This window comes from Pelobates fuscus, chromosome 4, assembly GCF_036172605.1.
Source record: "Pelobates fuscus isolate aPelFus1 chromosome 4, aPelFus1.pri, whole genome shotgun sequence".
In the NCBI taxonomy this organism is placed as follows: Eukaryota; Metazoa; Chordata; class Amphibia; order Anura; family Pelobatidae; genus Pelobates; species Pelobates fuscus.
In genome coordinates this window covers 112551563-112557410 of record NC_086320.1, presented here as the reverse complement: position 1 = coordinate 112557410, position 5848 = coordinate 112551563, and positions in this window count along the sequence as shown.

Below are 5848 nucleotides of genomic sequence, written 5' to 3'. Positions count from 1 at the left end.
TGGATGTTTTTTTTCCCTCTACTACTTGGTCTTGATTAGATCACAGCAGCTGTGAATGACTTATCCCAATAGCACGGTCGCTTTTTTCGGGCTGATTTGGTGATTCCGAACCACCACACGCTCGATTCTCAGGTGAACCAACTCATGCTTACTCAGTTCTTGATTCTGAATGTCATTCCTGGCACCAGGAAAAAGGGGGTGGGATGGAGGAGAGGCTGTTTTTTTGGTGGTGCAAATAAGCAGCTTATCTTCCCATGTTGGCATGACTTCTGCCCAATCATGTGGGTTGGATGTCCGCTCCAATCAAAAGGTAGCAAAAAACTGTTGATTGATGGTTTGGGGACAGACACTAAATATTGCTATAATGCACAGATCAAGGGGAAAAGGAGAAACTGCAAAACAGTCTATACTTCCAAGCAGGATTATTTCAGATACTTTGACTGTGGTTACTTATAGAGCCAGACCAGCAGTGATAGTGATTTACTCTTACTGTGCCTGTCTTAGAGATATCCTGGATTATTGATTCTAGTGTGAGACCAGGTTTTGCTTACTGCTGTATCTAGCTAGATAACTACTACCAGAGACACTTGAAACAACATTGAGTGGAAGAAAGGAGAGTGATATTTTGTTATTGTTCCAAGTGTGAAACTAAGTTACCAATACAAAGTTGTTTTTTTTGTTAACTGTTTGGAGAAAGAAAATCCTCTTTTATTTATTTTTTCTGAATTTGTTCAGTCCAGTGTGTGCTGTGCAACTGTGTGAGCAGTGTACCGTGTTTCTTAAAGGGATTCTGTAGTGCCAGAAAAACAAACCCGTTTTCCTGGCACTGTAGAATCCTGGAGTGACCCCCCCTTCCCTGCCCCCTATCTCACGTTGCTGAACATGTTAAAACCCCTTCAGATACTTAACCGAATCTAGTGCTGATGTCCCTCAGCGCTGAGTCAGGCTCCGCCCACACTGCTCCCCCGCCGACGTCCAAAAGACATAAAAAAAGTTGGTAGCCAGCCACTAGAGGAGGACTTAACCCTACAGGGTAATTATAGCAGTTTATAAAATCTGCAATAATTACACTTGCAGGGTTAAGGGTGATGGGAGTTGGCACCCAGACTACTTCAATGAGCTGAAGTGGTCTAGGTGCCTACAGTGTCCCTTTAATGTCATACACAATAACCTCTCAGTAGTAAATCCACCAAGCACCAACCCATTTTACAAAAAAAGCACCTACTTTGAATTGCTGAATAAAGTTGTGTTAGTTTACACAATACACAAATAATTCCAAATTTATTGTAATAAGAAAAACAAATCCATCGTCTTCAAGATTCCTTCCTATTACCAAGAAGAAATCGAGAAATGGTAGGGGAAGAAGTCATATTCCTCAATCAACCATCAATAGTAATGTCTTGGCCACTGAAAGTCTGAATACCTCTTCCTTCGGCATGAGGATTGCAGAAACTGCCTCCACCGCTGCCTCCACCTCACTATTAGTTTTATTCAGCCTTACGATAGTGGGATTAGCAGCATGTCCGACTTTTCATGCTACAATAATTTCTGCTGTTGCTTCCATAGGCACTGAAGCTCTCTCCACCACAGCTAGCTTAATTGCTACAACTTTTATCTTTTATGGTGCAAGGGAATGGTGAAATCATTGGACTTGTTGCCATTACCTGTGTTACCCCCTATTTCTTAAAGACCCCCAAGAATCAACTAATGGAGAGCTTAGCAGAGGCTTTGTCAGGGCCATCAGTGCCACTCTTTGCTGAAGAGGTAGAGCAGAGTACCCAGGTAGTGTTCCCAAGATCTGGTCTTGGTGGTGAGTATGAGTAGTGATGATGATATTGCTCTTTCCCTCTGCACTCCAAACATTTGTTTCACTCGGTTCCAGGAGGAAATACACAACGAAACAGAAAAATTACAAGATGTGAGTCCGGGAGAGTAGAGGCAGTAGTCTATTATATTCTGCACTTACTATACACTATCCCACTATGCACTCTCCCGTTTACCTAAGGTTATCTCTACCTGCAGTAGAACTGCTTCAGTTACTGAAAACAGTTGGAGCATTATCTCCTACCCATGGCAGAAGTAGCTCGTCCAGTGAGATTAGTAACAGCACCACCTCCCTTCCTATTAGTCAACTAAGGGCTAGTGAAGAGGATAATGTTGCGACAACTATCAAAGATGCAAATCTACCCACATTTTCATCAGTTACAAGAGCCAGGCTTGAGGCTAATATAATGCGCAGAAGAAAAATGTGGGCATTACTTTCGCAGCTTCCTGAAGTGTCCAATGCAAAGTGTAATTTGTATGTCAAGTACGTTAGTAGGGGGAGAGTTAAGGGTCTTCCCACTAGTGCTAATATTAATTTTGCAAAGAAATCACGTCTGTACTACAGAGGGAAGGATCAGACAGAAACAGAAGGTACTAGGGCGGGCAGCACGTCCAATTGTGATGTATCTGATTCCGGGCAACCAACTGCCACCGTCCGTGCCTCCTGCTCTGCTAGTACCCTTAGGCAGAGCAGCGGGGATTTTGACAATGACAGACAGACTTCCAATAAACATTCTCCAGTCTGCCAGGGTACTCAAAAATATTTTTGTTGGATTTCATGTCAGGAGCATGTCAAAAACAGCAGGCTAACGAAATCCCCAGTCTGTTTGCCCAGCTGATTGGGGAGCTGATGTTGGGGGAGATTTATTTTCCATGATAAAACGGAAGGTCTTTAATCAGTGGATACAGGCTCTTGCTCTGCAAGAAGTAATTTCCACCCAGATTAAATTAATTTCCGATTGGATGGAAACTGAAAGGAAAATGATTCAATTAGAATTGATGCCAGACAAATTATTTCGGAACCATTCACTTATCAGGATAGCTAACTAGGGAGTTATCTACTAAACAACTGCAAACTCAAAATTCAGAAAAGGGTTTTTCTCTGTTTTGATCTTTCATCTGTTTAGTACATAGCACTCTAATTTGGTATCCTTATGTGGGATTGCCATAATTAAGGATAACAAATTATGGCACTGTTTAACAGATAGCTCTCTTATTTAGTAATCAGCAATTATTGAAACTCCTGGTAAAGTTAGGAAATCTAACAAACAACTGAAAGATCACAATAAAGAAAAGGACTTTCCTTAATTTGATCTTTCAACACTTTACTAGATGACTCTATAAACATGTATTTTGTAACTTTATGACTGCCGCCTTTTTTCATATCTTATAAGGAACTAAATTTGGGGAATTTACAACATTTTCAGATTAAATTAGATTATCTGAATCAATATTTTCTGAATTTTGCTCTAATTAAGCAAAAGAAAATTCATTTTTCACCTTTTCATTTCCCTTTTATAGAGTTTCTTTTTAGTAGTAACTGCCTCATTATTGTATCTTGTGTCCTTATCTGCTAAATCGATGCACAACAAAATACCTACAAAGTACAGAGTAATAAATCAAATATTCCACCTGTATATGGATTCTATATTACAGACAGCAGTTTTGATATGTTGTAGCATATAATGAGAGGTACTCCTAGAGCTGCCATTCAGATGACTTGGGTGGGTTCCTCAACATTCTGTCTGAGAACAGTTCCAGCCACAAGCTGCAATGAGAGCTTAAAGGAACACTGTAGCATTAGGAATATATATCTGTATTCCTAACACTACAGCCCAGATGCCCCTAATCAATTACGTCTCCCCATGTAAAATATATATTTTTTTAAAAAGCCAAATAATTAAAATTAGAAGAAATTATTCACCTTTTCTCCAGTGCCGAGTCTCCCTCTGCATTCCCATGACCTACTCCTTAGGTTGCATCATCATAGAGGAGGACCTTAGGAGCATGCGCCATGCTCACTGCGATGCTCCTAAGATTCTGCCATGCAATGATTCTCTATGGCCAACCTTGACGGCATTGCGCATATGTTCGTTGTGCCACGTTATGTTGCGGTATGAGAGTCAGGAAGTAAGATTCCCAACTCTCTTAGCCAGGCGTGGCTTGGAACAGCTCTTCCAAACTTTCTAGTTAGTTAACTAAAGGTTTTTTTGGGGGGTGGAGGGTAGGGGGCAGGGGGGCAGGACTGTAGGGACTATAGCAACTTCCAATAAAATTAAGTTGTTAAAGTGTCTACAGTGTCCCTTTAAAGTCTTACAGATATGTCATGGTTAGGCTCTTCAAAAGACCCCCCAAATATTTTTGATCCCTTCCTCTATTTTCTCTTGGTGATACGACTGGATAAAACATATCATCTCTATTTATCCCTCTGTCAGTGTTTCATTTAGTAAGACAGGCAAAATGATGTATTTAGCCTAGTGGAAAATAATAAAATAGCAGCAAAAAACCTTTACCATCATTAGTAGTGCATAGTAATAGGTATTTGTTAATTTTACCCCCTTCAGCTGCTCCACTGGATTCCCCAACAATCTATCTGAGAACATTTATTTCAGTTTGTTAGAAACCCACTGAATATAGGTTGTCTGTAAAGCAAGGTAAATCACCCCATGCTTTACTTTGACAAATAACAAACCCCTTTGCTGCTTTAGTGAGTGTTTCGGGGCAGTTGGCTTTAATTAACCCCTTAAGGACACGGCATGTGTGACATGTCATGATTCCCTTTTATTCCAGAAGTTTGGTCCTTAAGGGGTTAAATTAATATTTTAGGTCTACAGTTAGGGCACAAATAAGATAAAGGTTTTTTAAGGAGTGCATTGTGTCAGGGTTTAGTGTTCAGAGTCAAAGTTACGTAGTGTAACCTGAGTTACAGATCCCTAAATTAAGAAGTGCTGAGATTCATGGTTGGATGTATTTAAAGTTAGGGTTACTTGCCTTTATGTTGCAGTAAACTGTAATTCCCATAATTCTGTGTCATAATTCAGGCAAATTATGGCTGAGAGTCACTAAAGTGACAGTAGGCAGCACGTCAATGTCTGAGTACGAGCAATACAGATGCGATTGGTGGAGAGCGTGATATCTCCTTGCTACTGTAATGCAGAAGTGCCAGACGTTGAAGTTTTGAGACTTTTCTCAGACAGAATGTTGAGGAACTCACCAAAGTCATCTGAATGGCAGTCCCAGTATTTGCTACAACATATCACAACTTTATTGTTTAAATGGCAGATCATTGAGCAGAGAGACAGCAGGGCCATGACCTATACACCAAAACTGCTTTATTAAAGTAACACTATAGTCACCTAAATTACTTTAGCTAAATAAAGTAGTTTTATTTAGCCCCTGACGAAGGAGTCTTGCACTCTGAAACGCGCTTCGGGTTTTTCTTTTTGGATCTCCCTCACTCACTGAGCACTTCACGATGCACGAGGGAATCTCTTATTGACACATATTCATTTTTTGCTTTTTTCGTTAGTTTAAATGTTTATTTCTTTAGGAGCTATACTAGTGTAGTGACTGCAGTTTAAGGGGACAGAGTCTAGCAATTACCAACGATAGAACACCCACGAAGGTGTTAAGGGGAGATTATAGGAGTTCAGAATAGTGGTGATTATTAGATTTTTTCTCTATTTTAATGTGAACATATTCTATCCTATTACTCCTATGAATTTAATAAGCAACTTTAAAGCAATTGAATAACTGACAGTTGGTGTCCTTTTCTCATACTATGCTATACTGTCTCCACTGCTCCACCTGCTTAACTACCATAAGATCTTAAGGTATTACATTTACTTTTTTCTCCTCTGTGGATTATTTAATACAAATACATCTCAACATTTTAGCATTTAATATGCCTTAACTGTTATTTGGATATTGAGATACATCCACATAGGAGTTCAGGGTTTAAAGCATTTCTTGGACACTGATACATTGTATCCTCTCTACAGTATGTTTAATAAAGTCACAGTGT